This window comes from Eretmochelys imbricata, chromosome 25, assembly GCF_965152235.1.
Source record: "Eretmochelys imbricata isolate rEreImb1 chromosome 25, rEreImb1.hap1, whole genome shotgun sequence".
Lineage (NCBI taxonomy): Eukaryota > Metazoa > Chordata > Testudines > Cheloniidae > Eretmochelys > Eretmochelys imbricata.
The window spans coordinates 7,774,245-7,793,249 of NC_135596.1; the positions used below are offsets into that span (position 1 = coordinate 7,774,245).

A 19,005-nucleotide genomic window follows, 5' to 3' on the forward strand; every position below is an offset into this window, starting at 1 on the left:
GAATGTGGTTTTTAGAAAGACACTTGGACTGGAGTTAGAGATTTCAGGTGATGGAGAATCCACCGCATTCCCCTAGTGAGCTGTTCTAATGGTTAATTATCCTCACTGTTAAAAAATTGCAGCCTGACATTGTCATTTGCCCTAGTTATGCCATTATTGTCTACATTAAAAAGCCCCCTGCTACCCAAAATCTTCTCTCCAGAGAGGTCCCTGTAGATCATAATAATAGGAAATACCGTTTTTTGCAATGCATCATTAACCTCTGGAACTCGCTACCTCAACATACTGTTACGGCCAAGAGATTAGCAGGCCTCAAGAAAAGGACTAGACAGTTCTATGGGTAATCAGAACATTGACAGTTCCACTAGATAGGATACAAGTTTATAAGGGATATAAAACCCTTATGCTTCTAGGCATAATCCAACCGCCAAGTGGCAAGGGCAAAGAACAACCTTTCCCTATCTGTTGCTCAATTTTTGCATCTTCCGCCAGAGTATCTGGCAGTGGCCCCTGTCAAAGATTGTCCATTAGACGGACCAGTGGTCTGAGCCAGTTTGGCTGGTCCTCTGTGCCTGTCAACCCAGAGAAAGCTGTGACTTCAGTGTGACAATCCATCATTGCAGGTTGGATTCTGTGCGATTCTCCCACCCTTTTCCAACTGGAATCTGCAGATGTCACCGGAGGCCCCTAGACTCACGACAGAGTAATAAGAGAAAGGGACTTACCACCTATCCCGGTAGAGCCAGCTGTCAATAGGAACCCAATGCACCATGTCACGCTGCTGGCTGAGCCTGTGACGAGTCTCCTCCACCAATGAGCTGTTATCTGTGCTCTTGGTTTTGGTATCTAAATCCCACCCACAGACCCCAGCCAGTTTCCGTTAATTAATGGAAACACCAGTGAACTCCAGGGGGTACATTGGCTCCCTGGGCGCTGACCTTTGATGGGGATGTAGCGTGACGTGAGAAGAGCTGAGCTGGCGTCTCCTTTTCACAGACGTGTCGGTCACATTCAGAATACAGTCAACCCGACTCCTTGGGTTGCGGTGTCTGGTCTCCGCGCTTCTGCACACATTTTTAATTCATTATTAGTAGTAGTCATAGTATCATAGTGCCCAGGAGCCCTCGTCAGAGACCAGGACCCAGTGGTGCTAGGGGCTGTACAAACCCGGAACAAAAAGGACAGTCCCTGCTTGACAGAGCTGACAGTCGATCAGACGAAGATGGACACAGACAGACCAACAAGATTTTAAATTGTCCCAATGGCCAGGCCTCTTGGTCGACTGAGGGACAGACCTATTGCACACTAAAGGCCAGCACAGAAAGGACCAGGCCTTAGACGGTCATATGGCATTCTGAGCTGGGCTGGCCATACCCTGGTAGTGTGTGGGCTAGGCACGGACTGTCTTTTTGTTCCGTGTTTTTACAGTGCCAAGCCCAGTTGGGGTCCTGATCCGTGACTGGAGCTCCTACGTGCTACCATAATACAAATAATCAATCATGATAATAAGCGTTGTCCTTATAGATGATATACACTAGTGCAGTGGTTTTCAAACTGCGGGTCACGACCCAGTACTGGGTCACGGAATGGAAGGAGATGGGTCGTGGCGGCTCTGGTCAGCACCGCCAACCGAGCCATTAAAAGTCCCGTGGTTCCTACCTGTTCTGACACCACACTGCGCCCTGGAAGTGGCCAGCAGCAGGTCCGGCTCCTAGGCAGGGGGGCCATGGGGCTCCACGCACTGCCCCTGCCCCGAGAACCAGTTCCGCACTCCCATTGGCCAGTTTCTGGCCAATGGGAGCTGAGGGGGGCAGTGCCTGCGGGCGAGAGCCACTCAGAGCCACTTGCACGCCTCGGCCTAGGAGCTGGACCCGCTGCTGGCCGCTTCCGGGGCACAGTGTGGTCCATGGTGCCAGGACAGGCAGGGAGTCTGGCTTAGCACCCCCGCTGCGCCACTGACCAGGAGCCGCCCCAGGTAAGCCCACACCGCAATCCCCTGCCCCAGCCCTGAGCCCCCCCAAAACCAGAGCCCCTTCCTCCACCCCAAACTCCTCATCCCCAGCCCCACCCCAGAGCGCGCACCCCCAGCCCAGAGCCCTGACCCCCCTGCACCCCAACCCCCTGCCCCATCCCAGAGCCCCCTCCCACACCCTGAGCCCCTCATTCCCGGCCCCACCCCACAGCCCTCACCCCCATGCCCCAACCCTCAGCCCTGAGCCCCTCCCACACCCCTCATCCCCAGCTCCTTTGGGTTGCGGGCATCAACAATTTTCTTCAATTGGGTCATCAGAAAAAAAGTTTGAAAACCACTGGCCTAGTGTATGTGAGATGGGGATGGAGGGGGATTGCTGGAGAGACGCCATCCTGCCATAACTCCCCCGCTTTGCTCAGGAGCAAGGCAAGGAGGTGCCTGCACAGGGAGCTGGATTTATGGCCACCAGCTTTTTTTGCCAGATTTGTTTTTTAGCTGCCTGAAGCCCAGAAAGGGCCATCCGACAACCGAAAGCAGGCTGAGCAGTGGAGGCGTTTTACTATTGCAGGAAACCACGGCCGGAAACAGTCAGGGAGGTTTGCAACTTGGGTACGAGCCGTAGATTAAACTGTGTCAGACTCAGCAAAATTCAGCCTGCATTGTGAAGCCCCTTTAATCAAATGCATGAAATGGGAGGATACGGAGACCAAATGGGCCAGCAAGCAGGATTGTGGGGGCAGGAGACCTGAGTTCGGAACATAGGAATTGCCGGACTGGATCAGACCAGGGGTCCAACTAGCCCAGTATGCTGTTACCAACAGTGGCTGATACTAGTTGTTTCAGAGGAAAGTGCAAGAAACCCTGAAGGAAACAATTATGGAGTAACTAGTCCCCCCGTTAAATTTACTTCCTGACCACTGATATTTAGGGAGTGGTTTAGGCCCTGACACATGTGGGTTTATATCCCTTCCAAAGTTTGTGTTTAATCTTGACTATTATAATACAACTATGGAAACTGTGGTATGCAGTGGTGTTGTTGCCGTGTTGGTCCCAGGATATGGGAAATGTTTGTTATCTATATACATCTCTGGTCCTTTTCTGAATCCTGCTAAGCACTTGGCCGCAAAGATATTGTGCAGTAATGAGTTCTGTTCCTAACACTGCCACTTGCCTCACCGTGTGACCCAGAGCAACTCTCTTAGCTGCTGCGTACCTCAGTTTGCCTCTCTGTGAAATAGGCACAGCATTATTGTCCCCATCTTGCAACCGTGTTGTGAGGCCTATATGGTGCTATGCATCTTCAGCTCCCCGCGATTACTAAAATCAGGCCCTGATTTTTCAAGCAGACTCTAAATGTTGGGTGGCAGTCGGGGCCTGAATTTCCAGAGGGGCTGAGAATCTCCACATGCCCGAAGTGTCTCAAGTCAAGCAACCAAAAACCAGAAGCACCCAAAATCAGTGGCCACTTTAGGACATGTTGGCCTTCATGTGTGAAGTCATAGAATCTCATTGGAGACCTCAGGAGGTCATCTAGTTCAACCCCCTGCTCAAGGCAGGACCAAGCCCCAATATTTGCTCCAGATCCCAAATGGCCCCCTCAAGGATTGAGCTCACAACCCTGGGTTTAGCAGGCCAATGCTCAAACCACTGAGCTATCCCTCCCCGCAAAGTTGCACTGAGAAAGGCCTCTCCCACACTCAATTAGGTCTGATCAAAACTGCAACCACATTTAGGTGGGCACGACAAACAGAAAGATCTCTGAGATATCTGTCATTTACAGCTATCTATAGCCAGCCACAGACCTCGGCATGGGAGAAAACTGCCAGCAACGGTGTATCGCTTCCTGACATCTAAACACAACAGGCTGGGCCAAATTCTGCTGTCTGTGACACTCGTGCAAATCAATCAGAGTCAGTGGGGTTGGATCCGTGACGCAGGGAGAAGTATGGAGCCTGTCATGAGGGCTGTTTATGTCTTCCTATTATTATTGTTGGCGATATTATCATTATTATTAGGATTTATGATTAACCTGGTCACAACAAACCCCAGTAATGTAGCTCTCTCAGTGTGAGCTAGACCTTTAAGATGGATGAGGTTCAGCATCACCTGTGCCAGGTGTAGACTGCCTCCCCAGGTGAAGGGAATGGAGAGGGGCTGGGGCAAGGGGATGGGAGCGTGTGACTCAGCCCTAGGCCTACTGAGGAATATAAGGCCAGTGGTAACTCTCTGATGTGCTTGAGCAGAAGCTGCAGGGAGCCGGGCCGGGCCGGGCCGGGCCGGGCCGGGCCGGGCCGGGCCGGGCCGGGCCGGGCCGGGCCGGGCCGGGCCGGGCCGGAAAGGAAAGGAAAGGAAAGGAAAGGAAAGGAAAGGAAAGGAAAGGAAAGGAAAGGAAAGGAAGAGGGTTAGTGGAGCCAGCACTAAGAATGCTGCCCCAAGGGTGTGAGCCAGCTAGGTGGGTTGAGTTGTGGGGAGATTTGTGAGTGTTTGACTGCCACCTTAGTAAACCAGGCTCCTGGAAAGAGGAGGCATGTTCAGCAGACACCAGCAATAGGGTGATGGAGATGGGAGAACGGAGGCAGCAGACGTCCCTGAAGCCACATGGGGAAGGCGTGCTGCAGCAGCTCCAGGGCTGGTGTTGCCTTGAGGAAAGGCAATGAGGGTGAAAGAGAAATAATCCCCTTGACTGTTCTCTTGTTAGTGCCTCTTGCTGGGTCTGGGCCTGGCCCTATAGACTCCCTGTGAGTGCCTGTTCTCATCCCAGGAAATGCAGCAGGGATGAGGGTGATATTGGTGAAGATGATGCCTGCCTTCCCCAGAGCTCAGCTGTGTCTCTCTGGAAAGCCAGTAATGCTTGGGGGGGGGTATTTTCTTGTCCCATTGCTTTTGATTTTCCTACCCTCCCTGCTGGAACATTCCTCCTTGGGTGACCAAATAGCAAGTATGAAAAATCGGGACCGAGTGTGGGAGGTAATAGGCACCTAGAAAGAAAAATCCCCAAATAGCGGGACTGTCCCTACAAAATTTGGACATCTGGTCACTCTAATTCCTTCAGAGCCCCAGTGGGGATGACACCATGAGGGAGTACCACTGGTAAAACGCCACTGGCTACAGTGGCCCTGGGCCCTGGGGAAGGCAAACAAGCCCCAGCCTGGCCATGGGCTTGAGGCAAAGGCCAGGAATGAGGTCTGATCGCACTTGAGCGCAAGGAGGGGCTGTTTGAAGGGGCAGGTGCTTAAGGAGGAGAGACATGGTGGCAGAGCAGTGAGAGCGACCCGGGGAGGGAGGTGGAGGCATGAGGCTGGAGAAGAGGGAGCAAGAACAGGGATGCAGATGGGGGGCCCCTATAATGAGGCACGAGGAGCTAGTCTGAAGGGAGATTTTGGTCCATCTCCAGACCGCTTCCCTCCACCCCTGCGTTTGCTTACCCGGAGGCAGTGCCCTTGGAAGCCTGACATGGCCACATACCGGACTTGCTGAGCCTTTTCCCGGCAGTGACCGGGGTGAAGGGGGTAGGGCTGGCTCGTTCCAGGGTAGAAACTCTCCCCTGCTTGCCAGGCTCCCAACCGACGGCCGCGGCTTGCAACTGCCATGGAACTTTCCTGCTAGGCCCCGTGAGGAACTGCCTTGCCCTCACCCCGGCAGCCGCGTGCACGGCTCTGCCATAGCCCTGGCCTTGCAGGGTTTGCACCAATAGGGGCGTTGCTGTTATCAGCTATTGCCAGGCCTTGGAAAGGGGTCCCTTGGATAACTTACCGAGGCCATTCTTTCTAACCGAGCGGCTTCCTTTAGCGCAAGGGGCAGTGACCCCTGCTTTTTAGAGCGTTTAGAGGTCCCTGGTTCGCTCGTGGCCCTCCTGCTGACACAAGCCAGTCAGGGTAGATGGCTTGCGTGTATGGCTGAGTAGCATTTCATGGGCATGCTCAGCAACTGGGCCCTATTCTGCACAAACAAGAGCAGCACTTTAAGCTAGAGAACTGAAATATCGGCTAAGGAGCTGGCTTCGCTGACCTGCTAACTACGTAGGGCCGGATTCTCCACTGCCTCTCCTTTGGACTCTATTGGCTGTAATACCTGGCCCTGTCACTTGTATCCAGGCAAAGGGGGCATACGTTGCTACCATTCTGCACTCCCTCTGCCCTAACATAAGTAACAGGGGGATCGGGCTCAGCATTTTACACTGGGCATGGTCGTGCTTCGTGTCAAGGGTCTGCTTACAAAAGCCTAATAAGGAATACTTCCTAGCTATTGTAGGGCCTTTCATCAGTGGGTCTCAACGTACTTTACAAAAGAGGTCAATATCGTTATCCCCATTTTTGTGGAAGGGGAAACTGCGGCACACAAGATGGATAGATATGAGCATGTTACAGTCATGAATAGTACGTTATATAGGGTTATAAGTGCATCCGTCAAAGGTGTTGTAGGTGGTTATAAGCCGTCTATTGATCGATTGGACTGCGTAACAATTGATTAACCTCTCATTAAAACATCTGCTAACACTTGAAGCTTTCTGAGCTCCTGATAAATAGAACATTAGTATACAGTGTGGGCTCATTTACATTTTGCTTCTGTTTTTTTTTCAGTTCACAAGTCAAATACAGTTGAATAGATATTGCTAAGAGGAGTCATTTCTCCCGGGAAGAGGGTTTTATTCAGGCTTAGTCATTTCACTTAGGGCTGTGTTCATGTTTACAGAAACCCCTCAGAACAGATGTTGAGAGGCTTGTTCTCCAGGTTTTCTTTTGGAAACCTGCACCACTCGGGCTTCAGCTGGGACCTGGTCTTCGCTCATCTAAGGAAGTGAGCTGGTAAGGTTATTAACTTGGAGGATAGTACTTGGCTGTGTGTTTAAAAGGGTAAATAATAACTAAAGTCTGAGGTCTCTTTCATCTCTATGGATCCCAGACTGTGCAAGTTGAGATCTTTCAGCCACCACTGAAATGCAGCCACTTCTGGTGTGGAACATGGTGACCATTTTGCCCTAGTAATAATGCACCATTTTTAGGAAGTAAAGTGTAGAATAATTTCTCTGATACCGTGGGGGGGAGGTTAGGAAAATACTATTCTAGGCAGGAAAATGAGGAGAAATCAGGGTTCAGTAAATATCCTCTCCTTCTCAGCTGTCATTGAAACAGGATCACTCTTCTGGGTACAGGGAAGGGTCTGTGGCAGGCAGCTGCTTCTGTGTCCTTGTCTGTATTGCCCACGTTCCACTTAGAGGATGTCTACACTGGAGCTGGAAGCGAGCCTCCCAGCCCGGGCAGACAGGCTCCAAAGCTGCAGCAAGCCTTCCCTGAAGAGCCGCAGCAGATCCCTGAGGGGCCTGTATCCATTGGGAGCTGAGCCAAATCACAAGCCCCCAACTAAATCCCCGATCATGGTGCCCAGACCCCTCAATTACCAGGATTTTATTTGTTCAATAAATGGAACTTTTGCCCAACGCGCTGACAGCCTGGGCCTTTGCTCCCTGTGGCACTGCTGACTGACCCACCGACTGCTCAGCACCTTATCATCCCTTATGCCTCTTTCCATCTGTGATCTGGTAGCTCTGCCTAGCAAGGCTCTGTCTCACCTGCGCTGACCCCCTCTCCCCCACCCCAGCAGCTGCTGAGTTTACTTGCAGCTGGATGGGTAGTTGATGACTGAGGGGAAGCTTGTCACATTTGTGAGGGGGGAGGAAACTCACGAACCTTTATGCAAAGTGCACCCCTACACACACACACACACCCCTCCATCTGCTCCCCCAGGCTCAGGAATTGCCACCTGCACACTTCAGTCCCGTCCTGCCCTTTCATCACGATTCATTCACTTTCTGCCCGTGGTTTGACACAGCTGCTCTGAGCTGGCAAGAGCCCCCTGATTCCGCTCGAAGGAGAGATCAGGTGATAAAGAATGGAAAAATAATGACACATTTGATCGGCGCTGTCAGACGGCAGTGAAGGCCTAAGCTTGTTCATATCCTGCTGGGGACTTTTTCTCTCTCTGTGGTTATTTGTCAAATGCTAATGAGCGGAAGCAATTAGCTCCCATTGCTGTGTGGGGAGGGAGGCAGGCCACCTGCATGGGGGGAGGAGGCGGCCTGGTGGGCATGGCTTAGTCGGCAGTTTGAAAGCACAATTCTCAGCCAAGAAAGCTTTGTATCTGAGCTGATTTTTGTGTGTGTATACATGGGTTGAGGCTTTAATGGTGAGGATCTCCTTGTTACAAGGAAGTTGTCTTCCATTCATAGAGCCCTTTCATTTTACAAATGGATGTGCCAATTGTATGCCACAGGAATGAGTGGAATGCAGCCACCTCTGGGGTGGAATGTGGCAGCTGATTGGCAGGGTGGAGCAATGCTCCTATCAGCTGGAGGCTAAGGCAAGGACCGTTCTACAGCCAGGTAAATCTGGAGGGCAGTGTGAAGTCACCCAAGCTGGAGTTTGGCCAGTGCTGTGCTGCAAACAGTACCAGGGAGTCTTTAAAGACCCAGCAGTGGTCAGGACGGCCTGAGAAATAGCCACACAGCGTGCACCTACTGACTTGGTGGCAGTGTCCCTTCTTCATGCTGACCCATCATGAACACCCCTTATTGTTGAGGGCTGCTGGCTGAGCAGGTTCCTATAGCGAGCTCCTTATGCTTTTCCTTGTCTCCCTACCTAGCCAGGTACTCCTAGGCCCCCATCCATGTAGTATGGGAGACCCTGCTCAGTAGCACCCTCCTGTTCCTTTTCACAAATGCTCACTAGCTAATTGTCCCCTGTTATGAGGGGGGAGGGGAGGACAGCAGAGTCCACAGACATTAGCTTGATCTCTAAGGGGCTAAGCAGCAATGCAAATTTATTTGAGCATAAGCTTTTGTTCATCCGATGAAGTGAGCTGTAGCTCACGAAATCTTATGCTCAAATAAATTGGTTAGTCTCTAAGGTGCCACAAGTCCTCCATTCTTTTTGCGGATACAGACTAACACGGCTGCTCCTCTGAAAGCAGCATTGCATGAAACAGGAGAACTTACGTAACGTGGCTGCTTTCAGGCAGTCACTCTCTGCAGCGGTCAGTGACTGACCACAGAGTGGACCCAAACTTTTTCAATGGGATCCTGACGATTACCAAAAGTGTCTTGGCTCCACTAAAGTTGCGACTGCAAAATACTGCCCTGGAGTAGCCATATAAGGTCCCTCTCCTGCAGCAGAATTGCCAGGCGATGGACCCTTTATCTCATGTAGGAAGGGTAACCTAGGGGATCTCTTTGCAAAATTAAGCATGATTATCTCTCTTAGTATCATTGTCTGTATGACCAAGATAGTCGTTCCCCAGGGTTTTCATTCTGGGGCAAAGTCGTTGCATCTCAGTGAGTGGAGGGATGGGATTCCTGGGCACAAAGGGCATCATGTCATGTGGCCTGGCCTTTGGCGTGTGATAGCGTGTGGCCATTGCATTTCTAGAGCAGTTTTTTCCCTGAAGTGGTAGGATGACTTCTGTCTCGTGACCCAGTGGTGGGATGCTCCAGATAAAGCTGGCACTGTGTACTTGCGTGCAATGCAACCATAACCTCCTGGGCTGAGTGTCCAAGTGAGTGATGTTCCTCCAGTACAGAGCACTGGGCTCCCAGACAATGGCATGTACTGTGCAAAGGAGAGAGGCCTGACAGAGCAGAAATGAGGTGGAAGGATGGGCCAATGGTTAGGGTGCTAGGCTGGGAGGAGGGAGGCGGGGTGCAATTCCCAGCTTTGCCACAGACTTCCAGTGTGACCTTGGGCAAGTCACTGAGCCTCTTTGGATAAAGGAGGAAAACAGTGCTTCCCACTCACAGCACCACCGTAAGGCACTCGGGTATCCTGGTAATGGGGGCCATGTAAGAGCATGAGAGAAATGAGAACTATCTTCCATCTTCCACACTGGCCCCAGTTGTTCTGATCATGCATTTAGCAAGCTCCTTCTCACGCATGGCTGGAGGCATCGCTGCATGCTGAAGAGGCAGCCATCCTTTGCGGGAGACACTTTACACCGCAGCCTCTCACCGACATATATGCCTCATGCTTAAGCAACTGTTAGAAATGTGTGCTTCCAACCACAAAATGACCCCACCAGAGACCTAATCCTCTGCATGTTACAAGAATTTGGAATGTTTTTCTTGTTAAAAAGGGGGATCTTTAAATATCCTGGGGTTGATATTTAATCTTCTAGTTTAGTTTTTTTGTTCGTATGTAGCGCCTAGAGGCTCCAACTGAGGTCTAGGTGCTGTATAAACACACAGCAAGGAGCAGTCCCTGCCCTGAAGAGCTTACAGTCCAAACAGATGGCAGAGGGACGTGTCAAGGAGGTCACAGGTGGTCAGTGTCAGCTGCCAATAGATTGCCAGCCTAGCCACCAGCGCACACCGCCTCTCCTAATGGGACGCTGATCTCAAGTTGCACTGCAGTGCAAATAATACAAAATAATAATAATGCCCCTTTTGTTAATTGCATTCTGTATTGTCCTCCCGGGTTGTGCTCAAACACATGAGCGATACTCGGCTCCTGTCAGCCACGTCTTCACCAATCTCTCGGCAAAATGATGCCTCCTTAACTGAACCCTAAGATTTCTAATTCTAGTCAGTCCAGCAAAGGCCAATAGATCATCAGGCTTAAAACATGTGATAGCTAGAGCTGTGCAAGAACTGTGGGAAATCATGCAGTTCCAGAAAAAAGAAATTGTTCCAAACTGGACAGAAAAGCTGGAAATGCAATTTTTTTCCACAGACTGGAAATATCTTGGTATTTACTGGTAAGTGGGCTGGGAAGCTGGCCACCCACAGAGCCTTGGACCCTGCCCACCGGCTGGCTGGCTGGCCAGTGGGCTAGCAGGAAATCAGGCTGACTGGCCAGTCTACCCACCTAGTTTCCATTGAAAGTTTCACTGGAATCGACACGGTCGCAGAATGTTTCCGTTCCACTGAATCGGCATTTTCCATTTGAAAACTGTTTGTATCAGAAAACTTTTGACCAGCTTGACTGAGAACCCTGAGCTGGCTTCAGTATTTTTATCATCTCCCTTCTTAATCATCACCTCAATCTGTTTCAGTCCATGCCACCCTACCTCCAAGTCCGCAAACTCCTCCATTCTAGTTATCTTGCTAATCTCCCTATGGTCCATTCCCTTCGGTCTAACTGTATCTGTCCTCCATTCAGGTAGGACAGATTGGAGACTTTATCCCAAGTGCAGTCTGAGAGGAGCTTTACTCCGTGATCACACAATATCCTTACATTTCTGTCTTGTGTCCCTGTGTGATAGAAGCCAACGATCTACTAGCCTTATGTACCGCTGGGACATGTGAAGTTGGGTTTGTCAGTACAGTGGGGCTCCTCCTCTGTCCTTCACTGTATTAACTGCTCTATTTCACTGCAGGGGGGCTGGAACCGTTTTTATAGTGGGGGTGCTGAGAGCCATTGAACAAACTGTAAACCCTGTATATGATGGAAACCACTTCAAGATGGGGTGCTCCCACAACCCTCATTCCAGCACCTCTGCTTCACGGCCTTAAGAGCTACTTAGCTTGGATGTCTTCTCCAAATGCATCTCTTTCCACTCATGTTCAGTTTATTCCACCTCTAAATCCATTCACAGCATTTGTCAAGATTAACCCACCAAACAGTCAAGTGCAGTAGACTGACTCAGAGATGCACAAAGATGAGGACTGTCTTTTTGTGCTGTGTTTGTGCAGCCCCTAGCACAACTTGGTCTGGCGGAAATCCACAATCTTGCAAAGGGCAGTAGGAGGTCTAGGCCTTACTTGTGATGCAATAGCCTTGTGTGCTGGTCCTCTCAATTTTACCCATTTGACTTCTAGGAGCAGCTCATTTTAGGACACCTACTTCTGGCTCAGCCCAGTGGAAGTGCTTCTTTCCACTCGCAGGGGGATCCAAATGTGTGTAGCCATTGGCTGGAGAAGTCCATTTTTTTTGGCCGTCGTCCTAATGTGACAGGCAGATAGCATCTTTTGTCAGGAAAGGTCCCAGAGCACTTTGCAAGTTGTTTATATGGATCATTCACCCACCTCTGCAATGTAAAGTTCATGGAGCAGAATGGCTGTGATGTCCCTCGGAGATGGGCTGCCCCAGCCCTTCTGCTCCTGTGACCTTCCACAAGTGCCTGGGGAAGGGAAGAATACATTCTCCAATTAAAACTGCAGGAGGGGATGTAGAGCAGGCAAACATAATTACCCAAGTTGGAATCTGGCCAGGACATCACGGTTAACATCTCTACTCTTGCAACATGTGCCAAGAGATCTCTAATGATCCCGAGTCGCAAGGCGTTTGTATCCCATTCGAAAGGGCAGTCAAGCGGATCCAGCACATCCAGGCATGACGATACCTTTTATTTAGATAGCTTGTTTGTCACTAAGCAGTGTGCAGTTCGCTTGTAGGAACGCAGATGGTTGAGTGGCTGGAATGGAAGCCATCGCTATCTGGGGCGAAAGCCAGTAGGGCCTGGGGTGCATTCATCAGTTCTCAAACAAAGACAAGTCTTCTTTGTATGAAATAAACCTTTTAAGAAGTTGCTCTTTTAAAAAGAAGTGGACACCTGGCCCCTGATGCAGCTGCCCCGGCAAAGGAAGGAGCAAGGCATCCTGATCCTGCTGTTATTTCAGTTGGTATCTCCGTATCAGAAAAATGTCCACAAACTAGCAAAAATTCAGCGAGGAGCAGTAAAACTGCTAAAGGGCTGGCGGGACTGATTTATGAGTATAATTCTCAGGAACTAACTCTGCACATGGTGTGTTGGCCAAGCATGACTGGGGGGAAAACGTGATCGCCAACTCCAAGCGCCTGAAGAGCTTGATCACTCAGGAGAGAGAGGAGGCAGTTTGTTAACCTGTTCCAAGGGGGTATTGGTAGGAATGGCCTGATATTAAGCAAAGGAAAATGTAGGCTAATTATCAGGAAACATTTCCATTTGAGCGTGGAACCGTCTTCCCCGAGGGAAGTGGTGGAAGTCCTATTACTTGAGTCATTTGAAACTGGACTAGAAAATATACTATAGGGAATAATCCCACATTGGCAGGCCATGGATGGGATGAGCTAATAGGACTTTCCCATATCTAATTTCTGCAATTCTGCGAGTTCCACTTGGGGAAAATGATTCTCCGGATTTCTCATCTTGGCCTGAGCGTAAGGTCAGGCTCAGCGACTGCTCTTTCGAAAACTCTGGAAAAGGTTTGATGGAGAAATGATCTGCTTCCATAGGTTGGAATTTGGTCGCCTTTTCTGCTGGCTGTTAAAGAGCTTGAACTGACAGCCCTGAAGAATGAGCTCCTCTGCCCACACGCAGAATGGGAACAGTGGGGAGAGCAGCAAATACAAGCTTGTCTCACCCCTTTCCTGGAAGGCGGCTCAGGCCTGACCTACAAGTCCGTCACAAGTGGAGAAAACAGAGTTCAGTCTCAGTGGCCTGGTCAGTCCTTAGCCTTTGCATGTTCTGTGCTGCTGGTCCCGGGTGTCTGGTTTGAGTTACTCCAGGCCCTTCCTTGCTAGGATATTTATTGACTTGGCTCCAGAATGGCAATCTTCCGAAGCCTTCCCCATGTCCTCGCTGCTTCGCATACTTGGCCCCCTAGGCAAACTCACTGCAGCCTTTAGCACATTGTGTTTAGAGGCTAATGTCCCACTGGGACATCTGCTCATAACAGGTCCCAGCCCCATTCTACTGCTGCACAGAGGCTGCTGCTGAGGTCAGCTGCCAAGGGTTAACGTTCTCCCCAGAAAACCCTCAGACCTCTGTCATCTCCAGCCACACCCTTCTGCGGTGCCCAGCAATGTCCAGTTATCTCACCAATGTGCAGGCTGCTCCTTAGATCATCTGGTGGTAATCCATGAAAATGAACTCTCCTGGGGGAACATTATTGCTCAAGGAACTGGGTGTTTGCCACAGAGTCTTTCACCTCCAGGTCACGGGCTTGAAGCCAGTTCTGATGAGAAGTGATTGGCTATTCCAGGCTGACAGCTGTTTGGTAGCCTGGAGGGGAAATGCATGCATTTGTCTTGGTCTGATTCATAGTGGACTAGTGCCCCCATCACAATGATTAGGTTGACACAATGATCTAGTTGACCCCCGACCCCCCCTCCCCACATACACACACACACACAGCAGAGTCCAAGAACTGAATTGACTTGGGGGATTGAACTTGCCCTCTGAGGGAATCCTTCCAGGTCACAGTGAAGTGTGTTGCTTGGAGGACATGTGGAAGTTTGCCCTACTACAGCCAAGTTGTTTTTTGTTTGTGCGTAGAGAGAGGACATTAGAGTAGGATTCTCAAAAGCACTCAGCATTGGCTTAACTCGGCACCCAGTGAAGTCAATGTTAAAACTCCCACTGAAAATCTTCAGCCCTCTCTGGCAAGCCTCAGTCCAAAAGGAGGAAGCTGGACTGGGAGAGAGGGGGATGCGGTTCTCTATGACCATGGGGCCTTTAGCCAGTCTCTTGTCCATTCATGTGCCCGGGCAGTGTCCATTGAACCTGTTCTCAGAGCTCTGGACTTTGACCAGGGTTCTCTGCCCGGGGTCCCCCTCTGCATTGCTTGTTTTGATCCCGTGACCTGCACCCCCATGCCTATTTTGACATTTTGTCCTCCATAATCTGTTGCTTTTTGGACTCTGTGGCCCCCTCCCTGATTTGAGGGCAGGTGGGCCAGTTGTTTTGGTAGGCTCCACCCATCAACTCAGGGTTCAAGTGGGCTGGCACCTTTTGTCAAATGCCAAATTCACTTAAAAAAACAAAGCACACTTTAAATAATTAATAATGATCACATAGCCATGCTGGCATCTCACCTCTGCTTTCATGTGTGTGTGTGGGTAGGTGATCACAATCTTCCCAGATAAGGAACAGGCCATATATGTGCACTGATACACACACAGTGTTCAGCTTCTCAGCTTTTTCCACACAAACATCTTGGGGGGAGAGGGGTGTAATGACTTTCACTGTGAAGTGTCATGGTGTTGAAATGAGAAATTCTTCTCAGTTTTCCATTTGCCCTAGTGACCCCTCAGAGGCTCCAGTCTGGTCTGCTGGAGAAACGTGCAATCAGAGGCGCTTTAAGCAGAACGACGGGAGGGAGAGGAGGCGGTTGATGGAGTAACAGAAAGGCAGGGAGAATGTGATGAATCTGTCTTTTTAAAAGTGACGCAACTGGCGTCATGCAAAGCCAGGGTGGATGAACCAGTCTGGATAGTCTCTTATGAGACATTGCCTTCATAGCCTCTTGAAGGACTTTGTCAACAACTTTTGGAAAGTCCAAATAACTGTATTCATTCATCAATTTTAAGATCTCATGGGACCTCACCGATCATCTAGTCTCACCGGCTGACTAACAGAGACCAAAACCTTTCAGGGAGGGTAGAATCGGATCAAGGCCCACCATGTTCATTTCACATGTGCCACCAGACGTTCATTCTGGACCAGTACAGGATTTGAACCCATGCTCACAGCTGAATGGCACCATCCCTGTACCCCACCTGATGAGTCGTTCATCTCCCCTCTCCTGCTCTTTGTCATCTCATTCTTCATCCACAATGATTTTGCCACACGCAAAACATTTCTAAGCACTTTGAAATGGTACATTTTTGGCTGAATAATCATTGGTGCTAATTCTCCTGAAAAGTCGAGATTCGTTAACATTTTTCACTAATGCCCAGCTTGTGGATAGTATAGCTCCAGGAATCCACGAGCTCAGTTGTTTTACCATGCAGCCTACCGAGCTTTGCTTACCCCGAAAGCTGTCTGAATTGGGATCGTTCCAGGAGCCCCTGGAAGAATCCAGCTCATCCTGTAGAATCCATCTCACGACTGGGCCTTGTGGAATTCTTCGAGCAGCCTACCAAGTCTCACTGTAGATGAAATGGAAGGTGCAAAGTCCTGCTTTGGTTTTAACCCTTGTGACTGAAGGATTTTTCAATGTGCATCAAGGGGAGTGTTAAAATTCCTCTCCTCCTCTTTGTGAAATCTCGCTGTATTTCAGTGCTCCTGGCTGGAGAGCCCTGGAAGGAGCTAGAGAAGAGGGGCCCTTGAGAGCCAGGGGCTCCTTTCTCATTGACTGACAGACTTGCGGTAGATTTTACCTGATACAACGGGAAATTTGTATTTCAGAAACATTCATTCACTGTTTTTCTTGCTGCCTGACAGGTCTGTGTCATGTGGCTGTGTGCTACCTGAGAGGCAGGTGATGTGATTACTCATTCTGCAAAGCCCTTTGGGGTCCTTCAGGATAAAAGGTGCATTTATTTATATAGCAAGAGAGAATAGTAATAATACACTGGGATAGAAAAGACCGGCACTGCCCCAAGGGGCTGCTCCTACTTGCATCCGGCCTGGCCTGTTTATACATAATTATCCCTGCTAAACTAACCCGGTAACAAATTCTACTAAGCCTGTAAACCATCCCCGCTTCCCTTGAGCTCCAGCTTAACCATGTAGTTGCAGTCCACCTGCATCCTAGCAATTGCAAGATCAGGGGTGTAGGTCTGGTCTACGCTAGGTCGTGTTACAGCTTGGCACAGCCTTGCATGCATCTGCACTTAATTCTGCTTCCCACTCACACAGCTCTTCCCCCTCCTCCTGAGCAATGTACAACCCTCTACCAGCAGAGTGCCAATGTGGACGCAGAAGTACCAGTATAAGCAGTTTTCCAACAACAATCTCCCAGTGCAACTGCCTCGTCAGCATTGCACTGCCTGGTAAAGGCTTTGAACTCTGCTCCCCAGGGGTGTCAGTGCCCAGAAATACATGTGTAATACTGACAGACCCCAGTCGTCGGCCAACAGGCTTGAACCTGGGGCCGCTGGAGCTTAGTGCCTCAGTCTCTATTGCATGAGCTAAAAGCCCCGTGGCTCTTAGCCAAAGTTGTAGCAGACTTATTAATCTCTAGATCAGTGGTTCTCAACCAGAGATATACGTACCCCTGGGGGTACGCAGAGGTCTTCCAGGGGGTACATCAACTCATTTAGGGATTTCCCTCATTTTACAAGAGGCTACATAAAAAGCACTAGCCAAGTCAGTACAAACTAAAATTTCATACAGACAGTGACGTATTTATACTGCTCTAGATACTATACACTAAAATGTAAGTACAATATTTATATTCCAGCTGATTTATTTTATAATTGTGGTAAATGAGAGAGTTGGCAATTTCTCAGTACTAGTGTGCTGAGACACTTGTGTATTTTTGTGTCGGATTGTGTAAGCAAGTCGTTTGAGTGAGGTGAGACGTGGAGGTCCGCAAGACAAATCAGACTCCTGAAAAGGGTACAGGGGTCCGGAAAGGTGGAGAGCTACTGCTCTAGACCAGGGGTGGCCAACCTGAGCCGCATGTGGTTTCAGAGCCCCAGGTTGGCCACCCCTGCTCTAGATCAGGGGTCTCAAACACATGGTGCACGGGATTATTTCCTGCAGGCTGCCAAGCTCCCCTCCTGCCCTTCCCACAGCGCATCGTGTCCCCACTCCTCTGCCTACCTCCAGGTGCTTCCTGCTGCCAAACTGCTGTTTGGCGGCTCTCAGCACTTTCCAGGGAGGAGGTGGAGAAGAGGCGGGGATTTGGGGAAGGGGTTGGAATAGGGGAAGGGAAGGGATGGGAATAGGTGGGGCCTCATGGAAGGCATGGAGCAGGGGAGGGACTTGAGGCAGGATATCAGTGATGCGGCCCTCGGGCCAATGTACTAGTCCTCATGTGGCCCCCCTGGTGATTTGAGTTTGAGATCCCTCCTCTAGATGGTCTAGGTGCCACTCGAGGGGGACAGAGCACCACATCCAGCAGGCATGGGGTTACACAAGCCTCCCATTTTAGAAGCTCAGTGTGTTGCTGGCAGATATATCTGTTACCAGCTCTATAGGCACTGGAACTTGGGGTGCTCCTGCACCCCTTGGCTTGAAGTGGTTTCCATCATATACAGGGTTTACAGTTTGGTTCAATGGCTTTCAGCACACACACACCCCCCCACGCCTTATACAAATTGTTCCAGCCCCCCTGCACTCCAGCTGCTTTGCACTGCCCCAGCAGTTATAAATCTATTTGAGCCGGTCAATTCCCCAGGCTGATGGCTCCTTTGTGTCAGCAGAGCACTGTAAAGCCGCCAGCGCGTACTGCTGAACGTGACCCTGATTAGTTATAAACCCAGAGAACTCTCCTGCACCTGGTCTGGTGCTTGAACAATAGGCCTCCCCTAGAGAAATATACATTTAGGCATTTACAGGAAGATTTTTCCAAGGACCTAAGGGTATATCTATGCTACCAAAAAATTTTGCAGCAGGGAGTCTCAGAGCCCAGGTCAACTGACTCGGGCTTGCACTACAGGGTTAAAAATAGTGGCGTAGACCGGGGGTGGCCAACCTGTGGGTCCGGAGCCACATGCAGCTCTTCAGAGGTTAATATGCGGCTCCTTGTCTAGGCACCGACTCCGGGGCTGGAGCTACAGATGCTAACTTTCCAATGTGCCGGGGGGTGCTCCCTGCTCAGCCCCTGGCTCTGCCTCCGGTCCTGCCCCCACTCCACCACTTCCCGCTCCCTCCTCTGACCCTACTGTGGCCTTAGTCTTCCCCTTTCGAGCCTCCTGCACGCCACGAAACAGATGATCAGGAGGTGTGGGGAGGGAGGGGAGGTGCTGATCGGCAGGGCTGTCAGTGCGTGGGAAGCACTGGGAGCGGGAGGGGTGCTGATGGGGGGGCTGCCAATGTGTTACTGTGGCTCTTTGGCAATGTACATTGGTAAATTCTAGTCTCCTTCCTGGGGTGGCCAATCTGAGCCTGGTGTAGACTTTCCCAATTTGGACTGGAGCCTGGACTATGAAATCCAGGCTCTAAGACTCTCTGTTGTGTTTTTGTTGTATTGTAGACATACCGTAAGCAAACTAGGCACCTGAATCCCACTGAAAGGCAATGGGCCCCTAATTCCCTTCAGCTCATTTGAAATCCCAGCCAGTTGTGAGTGGAACTGGATGAAAAATGGTTTTCCTGTCCTGTGAAAAGTTTCAATCTATCGGAAAAACTTTCCCAACCTGAACTGGGACAAAAAGGCCCAATTTCAAAAATGT

At 50.3% G+C, this 19,005-nt stretch overlaps 1 protein-coding gene across 1 annotated transcript in view; it reads right to left on the bottom strand.

The window, feature by feature from the left end:
- Nucleotides 1–19,005, bottom strand: part of ZAP70 (zeta chain of T cell receptor associated protein kinase 70) — a 46,542-nt gene that overhangs the window by 21,492 nt on the left and 6,045 nt on the right. The window contains exon 2 of the mRNA XM_077841965.1: nt 939–1,064. The gene's annotated coding sequence lies outside the window, so the exon portion shown is untranslated. The remainder of the gene's footprint in view (nt 1–938; nt 1,065–19,005) is intronic.